We start from the raw sequence: 20,403 nt of genomic DNA, 5'->3' as shown, positions 1-20,403 counted from the left end.
ATGTGAGGCTTCCTCTAACTACATTGAATAATAATGATGGGACAAAAAGATGCAAAGATTTCCCACCGGCATTCATTTTCCTTATCACAAATTTATCAGTAAATCCGAAATAAATAGACTCTCACGTTATTCCTCTCTTTTCAAAATATTTATTATTTTGTTTACTGGACTGCAATGGGTCTTAGTTGAGTTGTGCAGGGTCTTTAATAATAGCATTCAAACTCTTAGCTGTGGCATGTGGGATCTAGTTCTCTGACCAGGGACCAAAACCGGGCCCCTGCGTGGGGAGAATGGAGTCTCAGCAACTGGACCATATAGGAAATCCTACATTATTTCTCTTTATTTGTGGCAAAGAGGACGTAAGAGAGAATTTTGGATATTATAAATAATTTTGGTTTTGCTTAATATATCTCTAATGTTCTGTTGATCTTTATTATTATAACTGGCACATATAACGCCAGGACAAAGTGCAAAGTGTGAGTGTATTTGTGTGCGAGTGTGTGTGTATGTGTGTGTGTTTAGGAGTGAAAATTTTTACAATGTTCCTCTAGGTTTAGGGGAGGGACTGAGGCGATCACAATGTTACCCAGAAACAGTCTATATAGATTACATGTGTAAGGCTTTCTGGTCTAAGTAAATAGAACTTATCACAAAATGATTCAGGCACAGTAGTTATTGAAATATATAATCATAATAGTGCTATTCTCTTGGAAAGAATATAAATAGTTAACATAAACTGACACCATTTATGTTACTAGTAACCAGTCGAATAAAATGTTTCTTCTACTTTGTTAGATCTCCATGCTGTATTAGCCAATACCAATGAATGAAAATTCCAGTGATCAGTGGGGGCCCTCTGCATCTCTGGTGGTATGCTGTCTCCTGAAGGAATGCAAATAAAACACATGGTGTCACGAAGCATTCTTGCCAAAATTGTTTAACCTAACTCTAAACAAACTTTAGATCCAATTCCCAGCACACAGGAAATACAAAGGATAGAGGAAAAAGTTAAACGACACCACAAGGAGACAAATCCAGAAAGCAGAATGTTCTACAGAAAAGCCAGTCAAGTCTCTTCAACATGTCAGTTTCATGGTGGGGGTGGGGGGACAGCTCCTGATTAAGAGACGTTATAAGTTCACATGCTGCAAAGCATTCTGATTTGAACAAAGTAGCTATACAAGACATGTTGAGAAAATCATGGAAATGTGAATATGAGCTGAATGTTAAATGACGGAATTTTTACTTTCATTAGGTATGACAATACAGTTGTGGCTATGAAAGAAAATGTCATCTTATGTAGACACTCTGGAATAAAGTTAAATAATATGAATAACTTTTTTTCAAACAAATAGTTCAAGCAAGAATATTGGAGTGAGTTGCCATTTTTTTCTCCAGGGGATCTTCCCAACCCAGGGATCGAACCCAGGTCTCCTGCATTGCAGGCAGATGCTTTACTATCTGAGCTACCAGGGAAGCCCTCAAAAAAGATAGAATATGGTCAGTTTTATGTAGGATGAGTTTATGGTTGTTCGTTATACAGTTGACCCTTGAACAATTCAATTGTTATGGGTGCTGACCCTCCAGGCAGCTGAAAATCCACCTGAATTTGATAGTCAGCCCTACAAATCTGCTGGAGAAGGAAATGGCAATCTACTCCAGCATTCTTGCCCAGAAAATTCCAAGGACAGAGGAGCCTGACGGGCTACAGTTCATGGGGTAGCAGAGAGTCGGACATGACTGAATGACGAACACACAAAAATCTGCGATTCTATATCCAACAGTTCAATCAACTGCAGAGTCTGTACAACTATAGTATTTATCGTCGGAAAAAAAATCCGCATGTAAGTAGATCTACACATTTCAAACCCACATTGTTCAAAGTTAACTGTATTCTCTGCTTTTCTATACATCTAAAAATTTTTTGTAATAATAATGTACTGGGAAGTGGTTAGTATTGGAAGGTAGATTTCTATAAAAGATGATTGGCTCTGAGTAATAACTAAATTGAAGTAGTCACTTGTGTTATAAGTAATGTCAAGGTATAGAGTCAGCCCAAACCACTGGAAGTCATTTGAAGGATCAGCGGAGTCTAGGATAATGGGTCCAAGAATATCTGATTCACATATTTTTTTCATTTGAAAGGTCTTCAGTTATCATCTAGTTCAACTGTACCATAGCAACAGGGAAAGAGAAATAAAAGTGAGGGCATTGCTCATTTCTTGAACCACAAAAGCAGAAACAATTCTTTTGACTTTAAGCCTACCCTACTTCTTCTCATCCTATTCTACATATAAACGTCCATGATTCTATTAATACATTTTTAACAATAAGGATAAATTATACTTTTATACATTTTGTAGTTTTTTGTGTACTTTTCATATACTATTTCTTACAATGCTTCCTAGAACCCTAGCGATAGATTCTTTTACAGATAAAGAAACCGAGGTGCTAAGAGGTCAAACAGCCTGCCTACCTTCAGAAAAAAAAGAAAAACTTGAGCCTAAATCAAAGCATGGCAGCACTCCTAGCTCTACGCTTTTGCATTATTCTAGGGGTAGCACCTATATGCGTGAAATGACTAGTTTGCAGGATCTGATTCCCCAGTAGCCTGGTTAGGGGACAATATCTTGCAGCAGCAAGATATTTACTTTATTTGCCATATTAAAGTCAAAGGCATAACATTATATAACAACCCAATGAAGGTAATTAACTATACCAATGCTTCTCAGCTCAGGTTGCATTCCATAGACTCTAGAGTAGAGTCTGATATTCTGGGTTTTCTAAACGTGCTGCAAGCTGGAAAGTGAGGGGCAGGGGGAACTCTGATATGCAGCCATGATTTTAAAACCTCTGAAATAAACTACCACCATCCCGGTGTGCAGCCTTCTGGTGGTCTAACATGACCTAGGGATAGAATTTCTAAATGTGTAAAAGTAAATGACACATGGATGAAGATCTCACATGCGGAGGGGCAATTAAGCCTGTGCACCCTGGGATGACCCTGAGGGATGGGATGGGGAGGGAGGTGGGAGGGGGGGTCCAGGATGGGGAACACATGTACACCCATGGCTGATTCATGTCAATGTATGGCAAAAACCACTACAATATTGTAAAGTAATTAGCCTCCAATTAAAATACATAAATAAAAATTTTTTTAAAAGCCTGTGCACCGCAACTAGGGAGTCTGCATGCTACAACAAAGACCCAGAGCTACCAAAAAATAAAGTAGACTGGTGGTTGTCTAGGGCTGGCGTATATTGATGACTCAGAGTGATGGCTAAGGGATGCGGGGTAACATTCTGCTGCTGCTGCTGCTGCTGCTGCTAAGTCGCTTCACTTGTGTCCGACTCTGTGCCACCCCATATAGACGGCAGCCCACCAGGCTCCGCCATCCCTAGGATTCTCCAGGCAAGAACACTGGAGTGGGTTGCCATTTCCTTCTCCAATGCATGAAAGTGAAAAGTGAAAGTGAAGTCGCTCAGTGGTGTCCAACTCTTTGCAACCCCATGGACTGCAGCCTACCAGGCTCCTCTGTCCACGGGATTTTCCGGGCAAGAGTACTGGAGTGGGGTGCCATTGCCTTCTCCGGTAACACTCTGGGGTAATGAAAATGTTCTAAAGTTGATAGTGGCAATGGAAGCACAAGTCTATAAATATACTAAAAGCCACTATACCTTTTAAATGTGTGAGTTGTGTGGTATGTAAATTAACTCTCAATAAGGCCATCAGTTTTTAAAAATGAATGCTCTGTATGTCTAAACAATCCCCATTTTCACCATTTCTCTTCCGCCCACTTCTTGACAAACTGGAGTTGTGCTTTCATTCCCTGATCCAGCATATGTTTGCCAACCAGGCTCTGTTCTAGGAGTTCGGGATATAACAGCAAACATGGCAGAGAAGAGTCCTGTCCTCATGGAACTTATATTTTAGAGGAAGGAGATAGGCAGTAAACACATAAATAGAGGACGATTTCAGACTGTGATATGACAAAGGAAATAAAACTAGGTGAAGTAATAGCAATGCTGGGGGCGTGGGCCACTTTGAATGGGGTGATCAGTATATGAGGTAACTTTCAGGACTTGTGAGCCTTGAATGACATGAAGTAATAAACCATGCAAAGATCTGGGGGCTGAGCCACTGGTGAAGAACAAATGTCTTCGGGGGCAGTAACAGGTCTGATGTCTTCAAAGGAGGAAGAGAAGGGCAGAATGGCTGGCCCCAAGTGAGCAAAGCAAACATGGGCAATGAGCTGGGGAGGCTGGCAGATGTCAGGTCACATGGGGCAAAGATTGGACTCCAAGAGAGCTTGGAGGATTACACATTATGCGTCCAGATCAGAGTATTCCTGAGAGTGAAAGAGGGTGCTTTATTAATTACATAGGAACAATAGGTACAAACTGTGGACTGTCACAGACTAAACAGGATGTCTGCTCACCATACAAAAAGATCAAGATTTTACTCTAGAAGGTGATGGAGAACTATTGGACTCCTTGGAAGAAAAGTTATGACCAACCTAGACAGCATATTCAAAAGCAGAGACATTACTTTGCCAACTAAGGTCCGTCTAGTCAAGGCTATGGTTTTTCCAGTGGTCATGTATGGATGTGAGAGTTGGACTGTGAAGAAGGCTGAGTGCCGAAGAATTGATGCTCTTGAACTGTGGTGTTGGAGAAGACTCTTGAGAGTCCCTGGGACTGCAAGGAGATCCAACCAGTCCATTCTGAAGGAGATCAGCCCTGAGATTTCTTTGGAAGGAATGATGCTAAAGCTGAAACTCCAGTACTTTAGCCACCTCATGCGAAGAGTTGACTCATTAGAAAAGACTCTGATACTGGGAGGGATTGGAGGCAGGAGAAGAAGGGGACGACAGAGGATGAGATGGCTGGATGGCATCACTAACTCGATGGACGTGAGTCTGAGTGAACTCTGGGAGCTGGTGATGGACAGGGAGGCCTGGCATACTGCGATTCATGGGGTTGCAAAGAGTCGGACACAACTGAGCTACTGAACTGAACTGAAGCTGCATTGCATAAAGTTTGAAATTATCCTCCTAAGGGGACCCCGGAACTATTGTTTAATTAGAGAGATAAAGAATGGAAGTGGCACAGGCAAGCATCTGTATGGAAGCTAGAGGAACCAGCCCACCACACAGAGGAGGAGGGCAGCAGCAGGGACCCCGCAGTAAGACAGCCAGCACTGTCCTCCTTGGGCAGCCTGGGGTTAGTTCCAGTACATGAAAAATGCTCTGCTCAGCCCCCAGGGTTCCATGACATACAGCAGAAATCATTTTGGCTTGGAAAATTTTCAAAGCAGGTGTTGCTAGTCATTCACTCTAACCATAGAATAGTTTCAAAAACACTCCCTAGCTTCTTCTGACCCAGAGCATGGGAATTCTGTCACTTCCCAGGCATGAGCTATAAAACGCATTCCCAATTAACTGCTTGGAATTATGTAACAGGTTTACTGAGTTTGGGAGCTTGAATGGGTAACACTGAATTATTCTTTGGGTTTCTGCTTAGATACCAAGGCATTATTGAGTAAGAAACATCTAGCAGCAATCAACCATTTTTGCCCCTAATATCTGCTTTGGGAACAGAATCTAGGAAAGGTTGGAGGAATTCAAATTCTAAGAAGCATTCATAAGGCGTCTACAATTCTTTTTGAAAACAAGTTAACAATTTACCATTTATTGAGCACCTAGTATTTGCCAGACATTATGCTAGATACCATACTTGCTTTACCATCTGCAACCTTTTACTACAGACTTGCCAGGTGGGCGTTATTCTCATTTATCTGATGAGATTTATTGTCATTATTCTGATGAAATGTCTCAAATGTTATATTCTTAAAGTCATATCCTTAAGAAACTTCGACCTTAAGTCTAGAATTGAATACATGTTTATTCCCAAATGCCTTGACATGTTCCCCTCTGATGAAATAAAACATATTTTTTATTATGCAAACATGCAAATGTTCCATGGATGTACCCTCTTTTTTACTCATACTGTATATAGAAATCCAAATAATGCATAACAAATAAATTAGAAGTTATTGTTAACATTTCAGTGGGTTTTACTTCACTGATTTGTTAATAGCAGCTTCCCCAGGTGGCTTTATGATTTGTTTTACACATTTTCCATTTACATGCACCTATGCAGAAATGTATCTTCTGAGTGTCCTGAAGTTTAGATTTATAACCCATTCTATAGCATATCTATTTTTGTTCTGTCTCATACCCCAGCCCTTCATGCAAAACATTTATACACCCAGCTGTTTACCATAAAAATCTGAGCGCTAAAGTTGGTTTAAATGTTATTATTAATGGTGGCTGGCGGTATATACATTTATTCAAAAGGCACTTCCTTGCCCTTAAGGCAAATTCAAACTTCTTAGTCTTGTTTACCAGGCTCTTCACACTCTTGCCTCCTTACTGATCTTAGCTGCACCCAACAGTCACCCAGGGGCCTGTTAGACAAAAGGAGAGCTCCAGTTTGGGGGAACTGACAAGCAGCTAGCAGAGAAGGTGTCCCCCCGTGAGGGGTGGGAGGCCAGGTTCAAAGACCACTCCCCACCACACAGAGGCCAATTAAATCAGATTCGGCTGGGGCCTTTGTTTTGAATTTGCTTGCTTGTAGTTTAGTTATTTAATCTCTCATTGATGCTCCTGTTTAGCCAGGACTGAAAACCTCACATCCCAGCTCACCCACTCGCTTGGCTCTTTGCTCTCCTTTACACTCTGGAAGCTGCCACGCACCGATGCACTCTCATCTCAAGGCCTCTGCACAGAAAGGAATGCCTAGAACACACTCTTCCACAAGTCTCCTCCTGCGTCTCCAGCTATATTCCTTCAGCTATACACTCCAGGAAGGTTCCCCCCATCCCTACAAAACAGGTTAGCACAGACTAAGCTCAAACCTCAGCCCTCACAGAGCACTTGCCTATTTAATCTGCCTGCCACCCCCTGCCCTGTGCTCCTGGAGGACAGGTTTGTCTGTGTTGATCTTTGTATTCCTGGTGCCTAATTCCGTGCCTGGCACATAGGACATGCTCAATGAACCGTGTGAGAAATAGGTTCCATTTCCCGTCTGAAGCAGTTCGCCAGTTGATGGGAAATGACTGTAAGTCACTACGGGATGTGTTAAATGCCTCCAGGAGTGCATAGAGCATGCTTTGCGGGGAACAGGCTCTCTTTTATTTCATACACACTCCTCATTCCTTGCCTTGCTTTTGGTGACTTGTATTCACCTTCTCAGACATTACTGTTGTTCAAAAATTCAAAATAACGTTCACCTAGAAGCCCTACATCTAACTCTATGCTTGTCTCTCTGATTAACCATGCATTTTACTGCACAGACGTCTGCGTCCACCAGCAGCCTGGCTGTGACCATGTCCTTGGAGTGACCTTGAGAAGCAGATGTGAGAATGTTACCTTTGAAAGATGATTGTATTAATATCTGTGATTATGGACAGAACCACATTTTGCTATTGTCCCCAAAATAAAGAGATTCATTACTTTTATCAAAGTTAGTAACTAATGATCAGATTAATGACTGCCATCTTATGTTTACATCCTTTAAAATTTTCTCTATCTGTACCTTTTCTACATATGTCAAAACAAAGATTTTTTATTATTTTTAAAAAGTGGGAGCATAATTACAGTTATCTAGCCTGCCGTTTTTTTTCCATTTAACAATACATGGGATATATTTTTCCACGTTAATAAATATGTATTTACCTCATCATTTCTAATGCCTGTAGGTGATCTGTGGTAAACCATTAGTTATTAAATCAGCCACTATTGGCCGTCATTTAGATTGATTTCAGTTTCTGTTATAAACAATGCTGTGATGGATACCCTCATCTGTACAATTTTATGTGTCTATCCAGATTCCCTTCAAACACATTTGAAGAAGTAGAATTCCTAAACCAAGGAGTTTACAGAGCTTTCATTCCGACATTATGCTGAGCTGCCAACAGAATATGTTAGATGAATTTTTATCACTATCAAAAGTTTATAAAAGCATATGTTCCCTATTTTCCTATCAGCAACAAGTTCTTTCAATATTCATTCATTTCATAGAAGAAGATATCTATTGCTGTTTGAAATTGTAGTTCTTTGATTATTCGTGGGCTTTTGTATTCTTTTACATATTTTTGCTCTCTGTATTATTCTATTATCATGTTCACATTTTTATTAATTTGTAGGAGCTCTTTGCATATTAGAGATGTAATCCCCTTGTCATATGCTGTATAAGTCTTTTCCACGTTTGTCTTTATCTTTACCTTTGATCGTGCTTGTGTTGTACTATGGTTTTGTTTTTAATGTTGTCAAATTATTAGTTTTTTCTTTTATGTTCTTGGTTTTGATGGCATAAAATTTTAGCATGTTATATAGTTTCTGAGATTTAAGATGGATTTCTCATTTTGTCAACAACAAAATGTCACCTGGAAATCAAATTAGAACTGTTGAAAATATCATTTAGGCTATTTATTACACAACTATAGTCCTTAACCCTGGGTTGAGAAGATCCCCTGGGGAAGAGAATGGCTGCCCAATCCAGTATTCTTGCCTTGAGAATCCCGTGGACAGATGAGCCTGGCTGGCTATAGCCCATAGGGTCACACAGAGTCAGACACAACTGAGTAACTAACACACAGTCCTTTACACCACTAAAAAAAAAAGTTTAATGATGACTAAAGTTAACACACTTATCAATATTTTTAAAGGGGAAAAATAATCAATATTTTCAAAATCCTGTCTGTGCCAATTTGTAGGTGACACTTTGAGTCTTCCATATTTATTATCTGAAATAACATGATCCCAGTAGAAAACTCTGATTTGGTCAGGAAACAATTTTACAAGCTGTTGCAGAATACAGATGCAAGTATCACAGCTTCAAACTGTAAGGCGAGATCCAGCCAGGGCTTGACTGGAAATGTTTCCATAATGACCACACATGGGATAAAACAACCGAAAATCATCCACTCTCATTGGCAGGTGAAGCATTCTAGAAAAGTTTCTCTTCGCTTTCCTGGAGATGCTACGTAGGACCCCCAAAGCTCATGAAGGATAGAGTGACAGAAATGCGGCAGCCTGCTGCAGGACCTCCACATGCGCACACACCATTCTTTGATGAGGACTTGCTCAGTGAACCAACATTTGGTCCCTATAGGCTTTCCTTTGATTTGTTGTTAATCCAGACCCCTGGTCAAGAAAGTACAGCTGGCTTTAAAAGATCCAACTTTTTTCTGATTTCATAATGCCAGTTCAGCTCCCTTTAAATTCTGCAACAAAATTCTTCTCAGCAGGTCATAAAATAATGGATTTATGAAAGCCAGTGACAATTCAAATTTCTCTTTTTAAAATTGATAAAATTAACAATGGCAACAATAATGAAATCCTTTGGGCAGCATGAGTCAAAAGAAACCATTTCCTGTAACAAAAACAGCTGTGTAAGATAAATCTTCATTTTGATCTCTTGAAAATATAAAACAATTTTAGCTGTCTTTTCATTCTTTGTATTTTACTATTAAGTACTATAAAAATATCAATTAATTAATAACAGATAGTCTCATATTCAACACGCTCACAAATGTACCCTCATCTAATGAAGAAACACTCTCCTATTGGTTAGTGATTGTTAGATGAAATGGAGTGCTGAGCCAGGGATATAGGGGATCCACAAAAACAAAAATAGAATCTCTGATACAAAGGCTCATCATCCATAAGGAAGAGTGGAGAAATTTAAATGGGAAATAAGTACATGATAGATTTAACTAAGAATTTAAATCCTATGATTCGGGAAAGAATGTGTAAGCAGAGGCTGCGGCATAAGACAGTTCAGTGGAGAAAAATGAAATTGAGCTGGATGTTAAAGAACAAGTGGGAGAAATGTTCAAGGAGGGAAGAAGGCAACAGTTCCATAAGAGCGGAAAGGTAGAAACGAGCATGGTACATGAACAAAACATGATTCACTTGTGGAACCATCGAAGACCCTTTCACTGAAAGGAAGACAAATGTTCTACCATAAAAGGAAGGAAGAGAAAATAAGACAGGGAGATGCAAAGAGAGGCTTGAGGAATGAGAAGTTTCACCAGGTATGAGTAGGCTATCGCTACCCCACCTCCCGACCTTCCAGGTTCAAAAATAGAAATACTGTTTTTTTTTTAATATAAAAGTTGCTTATAGAATCCTGGGGTGGGCAAAACACTATCTGCTATAATATTGTGTATTCTTCCCTTACTGTGTGTCCACCTCCCATTACACCTGGATAATTACTTTACACAGGGAGGCATGAAAAAGGAATTTTAGACTGAATAAACTAATACAAAAACAAATGATAACATTTTTTGAGGTGTTTATTATATTATTATTATATCTAGACATGAACTTTTGGGGGTTTCAGGGGACTGGAAGAAAAATGGTGCGAGAAAGGAAAACCAGCTATTAAGCTACTGCAGAATATCAATTATAAAATGATAAGGATTTAGATTTAGGAGGCAGGAATAGGAATAAAAACAGAGACATTAATTTAAGAAAATTATGTCGAGTCATTAAATGATTTCTATTCATGGCTATTCCCATCTAACACCCAGGTCAAGTTTAGGTGATTTGACCAACTATTCCACACATTCATTCACATGGAAAATATCTACTGAGCCCCAGGCACTCTTTTGGCCCCAGGGTCCAAAGTGAAATTCAAATTTATTTTCTTCAAATTTCTGACTGATCACATAAAGCCATGAACCCTGACAACCTAACGACTCATGTACAATTGGTCATTATCACAATAATCATCCCTGATCACCAAAATAACCTGGCATGTATTAGGCAAAAGGTTTGAAAGAGTGAATTTTAAGGCTGAGTAGCATTAAGACAGTCCCAACTGTGTATATATTGGAAACATTAAACAAGCAATTAAGCACTTCATCTCCAGTCACTTCACATTATTTATCCAAGTGAGACAGAGTTCCAACCAGATATAACATTTTAGGAAGCATGAATTCAGATAAGATTTTTAAGGCAGCAAAAAAAAAAAAAATTGCCCAACAGCAATCATATATGGATCATGAGTCAAAATTTTTATAAATCCAAATTTGAACATGTGTAGTTTAAATTTGATGTTCTTTCCATCATTTAACTTTGCCTTTAGGCTCCACATGCCTTTCTAAATATCTACATCAAGATTAGAAGTCCCAAAAATCACTTAGCATATCACTCCCCAGGGGAATCAAGTTTAATAACCCCTTTTTTCCTCTCTCCCTTCTTACCTCCTTTTCCCCCTCCATCTCCACTTTTTCCTTATTCCATCCCTTCCTTTCTTATCTATTGAGTGCCTATAACTCTTCAGTGTAGTATTCAATTCAGTTCAGTCGCTCAGCCGTATCTGACTCTTTGCGACCCCATGAATCGCAGCACGCCAGGCCTCCCTGTCCATCACCAACTCCTGGAGTTCACTCAAATTAATGTCCATCGAGTCGGTGATGCCATCCAGCCATCTCATCCTCTGTCGTCCCCTTCTCCTCCTGCCCCCAATCCCTCCCAGCATCACAGTCTTTTCCAATGAGTCAGCTCTTCACATGAGGTGGCCAAAGTACTGGAGTTTCAGCTTTAGCATCATTCCTTCCAAAGAAATCCCAGGGCTGATCTCCTTTAGAATGGACTGGTTGGATCTCCTTGCAGTCCAAGGGACTCTCAAGAGACTTCTCCAACCCCACAGTTCAAAAGCATCAATTCTTCGGCGCTCAGCTTTCTTCACAGTCCAACTCTCACATCCATACATGACCACTGGAAAAACCATAGCCTTGACTAGACGGACCTTTGTTGGTAAAGTAATCTCTCTGCTTTTCAATATGCTAAGTATAGTATTAGGTTGACCAAAAAGTTCATATGGAAAAACCCAAACAAATTTTTTAGCTAACCCAATACTAAATGCTGGGAACTCCCATAGTGAATCTAACAGACAGTATGACAGTCACTGGAGGGCTCTCTTGACTAAAGCCAGCAATTCCAAGTCCTCCAAAATAGAATCCCATCCTTTCCAAGGCTTATACTTCCTGATTACTACCCCAAACCACTCAGAACTTCAAAACAGACCAGTAGAACTTCACATTAAGCTTTTAATTCCTAGAGTTTGGTTTTGTTGTTGTTTCTGTCTCCAGAAACTGTGAACTTTCAGGTGTTCGAGCTGGATTTAGAGAAGATAGAGGAACCAGAGATCAAATTACCAACATCCGCTGGATCATCGAAAAAGCAACAGAGTTCCAGAAAAACATCTACTTTTGCTTTATTGACTACGCCAAAGCCTTTGACTGTGAATCACAACAAACTGTGGAAAATTCTGAAAGAGATGGGAATACCAGAGAGACCACCTGACCTGCCTCCTGAGAAATCTGTATTCAGGTCAAGAAGCAACAGTTAGAACTGGACATGGAACAACAGACTGGTTCCAAATAGTGAAAGGAGTATGTCAAGGCTGTATACTGTCACCATGCTTATTCAACTTATATGCAGAGTACATTGCCAGGCTGGATGAAGCACAAGCTGGAGTCAAAATTGCCCAGGAGAAATATCAATAACCTCAGATATGCAGATGATACTTACGGCAGAAAGTGAAGAACTAAAAAGCCACTTGATGAAAGTGAAAGAGGAGAGTGAAAAAGTTGGCTTAAAACACGGCATTCAGAAAACTAAGATCATGGCATCCAGTTCCATCACATCATGGCAAATAGACGGGGAAACAATGACAGACTTTATTTTGGGGGGGCTCCAAAATCACTGCAGATGGTGACTGCAGCCAGGAAATTAAAAGACACTTACTCCTTGGAAGAAAAGCTATGAGCAACCTAGACAGCATATTAAAAAGCAGAGACATTACTTTGCCAACAAAGGTCCATCTATTCAAGGCTATGGTTTTTCCAGTAGTCATGTATGGATGTGAGAGTTGGACTATAAAGAAAGCTGAGCACTGAAGAATTGATGCTTTTGAACTGTGGTGTTGGAAAAGACCCTTGAGAGTCCCTTGGACTGCAAGGAGATCCAACCAGTCCATCCTAATGGAAATCAGTCCTGAATATTCATTGGAAGGACTGATGCTGAAGCTGAAATGCCAATCCTTTGGCCACCTGATGCAAAGAACTGACTCATTGGAAAGACCCTGATGCTGGGAAAGATTGAAGGTGGGAGAAGGGGACGACAGAGGATGAGATGGTTGGACAGCATCATTGACTCAATGGGCGTGAGTTTCAGTAAGCTCTGGGAGTTGGTGATGGACAGAGAAGCCTGGCATGCTGCTGTCCATGGGGTCGCAAAGAGTCAGACACAACTGAGCAACTGAACTGAACTGTCTCCTGACACTTGGTCTTTCACTGCCCCTTTGGAGAAGGAAATGGCAACCCACTCCAGTATTCTTGCCTGGAAAATCCTGTGGACAAAGGAGCCTGGTAGGCTACCATCCATGGGGTCGCAAAGAGTCGGACACGACTGAGCGATGTTCAGTTCAGTTCAGTCACTCAGTCGTGTCCGACTCTTTGCAATCCCATGAATCTCAGCATGCCAGGCCTCCGTGTCCATCACCAACTCCCGAAGTTCAATCAGATTCATGTCCATCAAGTCAGTGATGCCATCCAGCCATCTCATCCTCTGTTGTCCCCTTCTCCTCCTGCCCCCAATCCCTCCCAGCATCAGAGTCTTTTCCAATGAGTCAACTCTTTGCATCAGGTGGCCAAAGTACTGGAGTTTCAGTTTTAGTGTCATTCCTTCCAAAGAAATCCCAGGGCTGATCTCCTTTAGAATGGACTGGTTGGATGTCCTTGCAGTCCAAGGGACTCTCAAGAGTCTTCTCCAACACCACAGTTCAAAAGCATCAATTCTTCGGCGCTCTGCCTTCTTCACAGTCCAACTCTCACATCCATACATAACTACTGGAAAAACCGAAGGCTTGACTAAACGGACCTTAGTCAGCAAAGTAACGTCTCTGCTTTTGAATATGCTGCCTAGGTTGGTCATAACTTTTCTTCCAAAGAATAAGCGTCTTTTAATTTCCTGGCTGCAGTCACCATCTGCAGTGATTTTGGAGCCCCCAAAAATAAAGTCTGCCACTGTTTCCACTGTTTCCCCATCTATTTGCCATGAAGTGATGGGACCAGATGCCTTGATCTTTGTTTTCTGAATGTTGAGCTTTAAGCCAACTTTTTGCTCTCCTCTTTCACTTTCATCAAGAGGCTTTTTAGTTCCTCTTCACTTTCTGCCATAAGGGTGGTGTCATCTGCATATCTGAGGTGATCGAGATTTCTCCCAGCAATCTTGATTCCAGCTTGTGTTTCTTCCAGTCCAGCGTTTCTCATGATGTACTCTGCATGTAAGTTAAATAAGCAGGGTGACAATATACAGCCTTGATGTACTCCTTTTCCTATTTGGAACCAGTCTGCTGTTCCATGTCCAGTTCTAACTGTTGCTTCCTGATCTGCATACAGGTTTCTCAAGAGGCAGGTTAGGTGGTCTGGTATTCCCATCTCTTTCAGAATTTTCCACAGTTTATTGTGATCCACACAGTCAAAGGCTTTGGCATAGTCAATAAAGCAGAAATAGATGTTTTTCTGGAACTCTCTTGCTTTTTTCCATGATCCAGCAGATGTTGGCAATTTGATCTCTGATTCCTCTACCTTTTCTAAAACCAGCTTGAACATCAGGAAGTTCACGGTTCACATATTGCTGAGCGACGTTACTTACTTATAATACAGTGCCCCAATCTGATACAGTCTGACCTGGATTCAAATTCTAACTACATTATTCTGTCTGCAGGATCTTGAATAAGTTAATTAATCTCTGGGACCCTCACATTCCTAATGAGGTAAATGAAAATAATAATACCTACATTTCCAGGATGTTGAAAAGATTAAATGAGATGATTTAATCTCTCTCCTGTGTGAAAGCATCGAACAGAGGCTTTATGATGATTTTTCTGGGACAATTATGGGAAAAAGTGAACTATCCTACCAAATTCCCAGAGCATGTTATACCACTGCACTTTCAAGCCACCTCCAATTATTAGTTATTTTTTAATTAATTTATTTTTAACTGAAGGATAATTGCTTTACAGAATTTTGTTGCTTTTGTGTCTACCTTAACTCCCTGCATAGGACCAGAGGAGGAGACAAACCGATTTATGGCTTCCTGATACCTGAGACATACATAGTTGGTCACACTGAGGGGAAAAGGAGAAGGGTGGTTAATGATCTTTGATGCCTCATGGTTAACATTAGTAGTTTAAAGATTCTTCTGAATTTAGAGACTCATCTAACATTCAGATTGTTCCTCTGAGCGTTACCTAATCGTGCAAATGGGGAGTCACCTCAGAACGACCTCCTTCTTTTATTTCTGTTGTTACTGAGTTTAAATCCAAATACGAAGGCTGAAAATACTCATATCTAAATACTGTCCAATTAATTTCATATTGCTCTTCATGTTTAATAGCCATGAAACAATTAACTTCAAACCAAAAAGAGAGTATTTTGTAATACAACAGATCGCCAAAATAGGAACCCAGGCAGAAAATTAAAAGGTTAATGAAGAGTCAACCCAGCCCAGCTGGCATGCTAAGCCAGTGACTAGCACCCTCACAATAATAAGAATCACAAGCATATGCCTCCAAAGAAATAATTGAGGCAGAAGGGACTCATTTCGCTAGGCCATCATCGTGGCCGAACTTATACCTAAGCAAATGCAACTTCAGAAAACTTATGACTCTTGCCTTAAGAAGCTTCAGACCACTTTACAGAATCACTGCGCTAGTCAATATCCCCCTACTTCTTCAAGAGTAATTTATGGTCCCCTAAATCAAGGACTTTCCACTGTTCAATAAAACTCTTTCCTGAATTATAACAAAAGTCAAAACTAAGTTCACCCAGACTGGCAACATGTAACTGGAAATTCTCCGTGGCCCCTGTGCATTATTTCAGAGAGGGCAGAAGCCCTGGCATCTGTGAATCGCACCCCGCAGCTCGCCACTCCCCAGTGTGGTTATCCCCACACCCTGCCCCTGGGCCAGGAATCTGGAGACAAGCTACAGTGCGGACAACCTGTCTTCTTGGATCAAGATCGAGGAGCATCTTGCTCCTCTGATAGACGGACATAGCTACTGTATAAAAGGCTGCAAAATGACCAAAGGGAATCTTTTATTTTGTTGCTGTTGTTGAAGTGTAGTTTATTTACAGTATTATATTAATCTCAGGTATGAAGCATTGTGATTCAGTATTTTTACAGATTGCACTCCATTAAATGTTATTATAAGATAATGGCTATAATCCCTGTGCTACATAATATATCCTTATTGCTTATCTATTCTACATACAGTTGTTTGTCTCTCTTAAACCTATTCCCCTAATTTGCAACCCCTACCACCCCCTTCCCCTTTGGTAACCAAAGGAAACCTTTCAAAATGTACAAGTATTTAACTGCAATATAACCTCGATCTGAGCTGCAATTGCTTCACATGGAAAAAATCCAAGACCTTCCCAATGGAGAACTCAGACTATGAAGGTGATGGGCACTAAGGAATAGGAACAGGTTGGCAAGATTCTCAGGACACGTTTGGATATAATTGCTTATTCTTTTTTTCCAGGAAAAGTCCCCGTAACAGGGAAGGAACCCCTCCTTGCCCCTTTCCAGTAAATTCTCCTCATAGCACGTTGCACCTCCCCTGGGACATTTAGAGACTGCCATTCATTTAATTGCTTGAAAAGCCCAAACCAAACAAGAGTCACTGGAGCTTGGCCCTGTTTGTTGGCTGTCTGCAGATTTACAATTTAGCACCATGTGGATCTTCCAAACCAAAGTGTTAGAAATCTAAGGGGCGCATTCCACCTCTCAAAGTACAATGGGCAAGCGTGGAAAAGCTTGTGAGTCCCCACAAGGCAGCAAACCCAATTACATTGTAACACGTGTGCAGCCCTTTAAGCTGCTCATTAACATTTGGAAAATTCTTCTGGTAAATGTCTTCATATCCAATTTAGCCTTCTTTCCCCTTCTCTCCACCACCCTCATTTCATAGACAGGCCACAGTAATGAGCTATATAAACGTAACTCTTTAAACGAAGAATGTCATCACTTAGGAATACAAGAGAACGGTGCATGTTGTGTGTGTCTACAAACTGCAGTTGCTGTCTGTTAGAGTTTGTAGCAACTTTTAAATCTGTCAACACGGCATGAATTTCATACTAAGCTCCTTCCCGGTGCTTGAGCCAGGAAGCAAAGGGGGAACAGGCTGTATCATTTATGGGCAGGCTGGTATTGGGTCAACTGTGACATCACACTCCGCTACCACTGTAACGAGGTGAAAGGCTAGGCTGCGACAACATGGCACTTTGTTTATTGGGAAAATTTAAGTGGGGGCTGTATTTCAACTTCTGATAAAACTGGAACAAAGACTAGGGATTACAGATTTTTAACAGCTCCAAACAAGAGGAGAGTGAAAAAGAGAGGAGCCATCTAGGAACTTAGTGAAAATGCCAAAAGTCAAAGGATCCAAGGAGGCTCCAAGCAGACTGGTTCCTTGGCATTTATATTGGACATGTCAGCTCCACTAAAACATAGGCACATCAGCCAAGTGTCTAATCTTTATTTCTTCCCCATGATTAATATTTAAGCAGGGAGGAGAAACCTAAATTGTGTGTGTATATTTTAAAAATATAGGTCCTCTGTTTAATACTCTGGCAAGTCTCTACCTTGATCAAAGTTTTATATTCAGAAGTATAACCTCAAATATGTTTTCTAGAGTCTTCTTTTGTCCACACTGATATTGGGTACCATGATCAAATCCTGTTTCTCCATACAATTATGTACAACATTTGAATTCATTAATAACCTACTGAATACAATATTGTGTGCTAAGAGATATTTGGCAAATAAGAGAGAAAGAAAAAGTTTTCAAGATTGAGCTATATTTAGAATTAGGAAATTTTTATGTAGATTTGTAGCTAATACCTGCAGCTTGGTGTATTTATTTGTCCCACCTAGAGGCCCCATCCGTGCAGAGTGCCCAGTGTTTGGGAAACCATCATGTCAACAGCTGACTATGAGGTAAGGCAGAGTAAAACGAGGACACTGAGTAAGTGCAGGTGCTAATGGCAATCTGAAGAAAAAGGCACTAAATTCACCTAAAATTATTTTATCTTCTGCGGAAAGAACCCCTACTCCCAAACTTGTCCTTTATGTATACATACATATATCAATAAGGCAATGCTGCTGCTGCTGCTAAGTCACTTCAGTCGTGTCCGACTCTGTGCGACCCCATAGACGACAGCCCACCGGGCTCCCCGTCCCTGGAATTCTCCAGGCAAGAACACTGGAGTGGGTTGCCATTTCCTTCTCCAGTCAATAAGGCAATAGGCTTGAGCTATTCCTATTGGGATGGGATCCAAGTTCTCTCTCAAGAGAGAAAGACACCAAAGCATCATACCACCAAAATCTGGAGGAGCTTATTTTTCAAATTGCTCTAAATAGTTCTACTTCATGGAAGTGAGAAATTTATTCTAAGAGAAAACATCCATTGTAGAACCATTACTCTTTTGCTCTTAATTTTCTCAGCTCTAATCAGATATAACCTAGTAGAACTGGGCCTAAATTTTACCAATTCTTCCCCTCAATTTTTGTGAAATACTGGTTGCTTCCCACTTCTTAGGAATCCCGATATTAATTGGACTCATGTTTTTTTCCTAATTATGGGCCTCTGAGAAACCTTGCCTATCTCCATGGTGACCACATAGTCCTTCATCAGCTCCAAGTTAACCCCTTCTTAGCTATTTCCTCTTTCTGTAGATGCTCTGCTGATCACCCAGATGCTTAGTTAGGAACACAGACTACTTATTTTTCATTCCCCATTGTCAGGGTAATTAGACTGCTTGAAACGTCAAATAACCAGAATAGTAAAACGGTTAACAGCATGATCCCTAGAAGTCAAAAAAAAAAACCTTTTCCAATCTCAATTCTAACATATTTATCTGTGCCACTTCAGACAAATTATTTACCCCCTCTGAACTTTAATTTACTCATTCCTAAAATGGGAAGAATAATAACATCTACTGTTGTAAAGATTAAATGACACATGAAATACTGAGTGTCATGGAAAATGCTCAGTAAATAGCTGTCGACAAAATAATAATTATGTAATGATAAGATGGTTAATAACAAGTATATGATAATCATATATTATATCATAATCATTCTTGGTGGGAACTCATTGCCTAACATTATCCAAAGCTACCATCCTTTCTCTAGTTTAATTCCATATCAAGACCCTAGTATTTTCAGTCTTTCTACCTGGAGGAAAAAAACAGTGGAGAAAGAGAAAGACAATGGAAACAAAATGCAGAGACAGCCAATCAGTCAGCAAAGTGCCCACCCCATGTGCATACAATCAGCACCAGCTGTAGTCCAATTAAACTTAATCTAGTCACATGCTCCTGTGCTTCTCAGAAATTAGAGGAAATCAATTCAAATGCTAATGAGAAAGTCCATAATTTATTATCTGCTGAGGAATGCATGTTACATTAATTTTAACTGTAAACAATTATTTTTATTGCAAGATTAATTACCCTATCTTATACAACTTCCTTTTTTCATATTCTTTTAAGGAATTAGTTTTCAGTTGCTGTTTTGTGGTTCTGTCACAGTTCTTTAGCTTGAGAAAAGTATAATTAATTTAGGGATGCTGCAAATGTTGTTTTCTCTTCTTCTGCCAAAAGAAAGTGGAATAAATGGTTAGGTCAAACACAGAGAAAAATAGCTTCAGCTTCCGGCCAAGATGAAAAGACATTAGAACTCCGACTGGAAGTGGAGGGAACCAAACAGAATTTAAAACATAACTTAATGTTGGGCACTTCTGACCAAAGCATTTAAGGCTTCGACATACAAAGTCCAGTCTTCAAATTATTCCTAAGTCCTAAAAATCACTGGAAGATGCATGAGCCAAAATTTTCATAGCAAGAAAAAGACTAATCATTTTTTTCTTAAAATAGCAACAAGGCCTAGATTTCTCCATACATGCTGTGGTGGGGGGGATGGGGGGGAGACTTTTTTTTTTTTTTAGTAATTAGAAAAGAATGAAATTTGTGCTGTCAGGATTCTGCTCTCTTGACAAAGTTCCCCTCACTCTGACTTGGCTTTCAAGGTGAATGAGCCTTCAACACAGTGGCTTATGGGAAATTATTCTTAAACCAATCACTTCTCAACGTGGAGAACAGGGACTTTAGACAGAGTTTTCAGCCTGATGAGTGTTCTATTATTTCTGACAAAACATTCCTTTACTTGATTCTTATGCTTTTCAAAAGTTAAAGAACTCTGCTTCTTTTAAAGGCACAACTAGACATAGCATTTTCAAGATAAGTATTTATGAAATACCA

The sequence above is a fragment of the Ovis canadensis genome, chromosome 2 (genome assembly GCF_042477335.2).
Source record: "Ovis canadensis isolate MfBH-ARS-UI-01 breed Bighorn chromosome 2, ARS-UI_OviCan_v2, whole genome shotgun sequence".
In the NCBI taxonomy this organism is placed as follows: Eukaryota; Metazoa; Chordata; class Mammalia; order Artiodactyla; family Bovidae; genus Ovis; species Ovis canadensis.
This window is presented reverse-complemented; position numbering follows the sequence as displayed.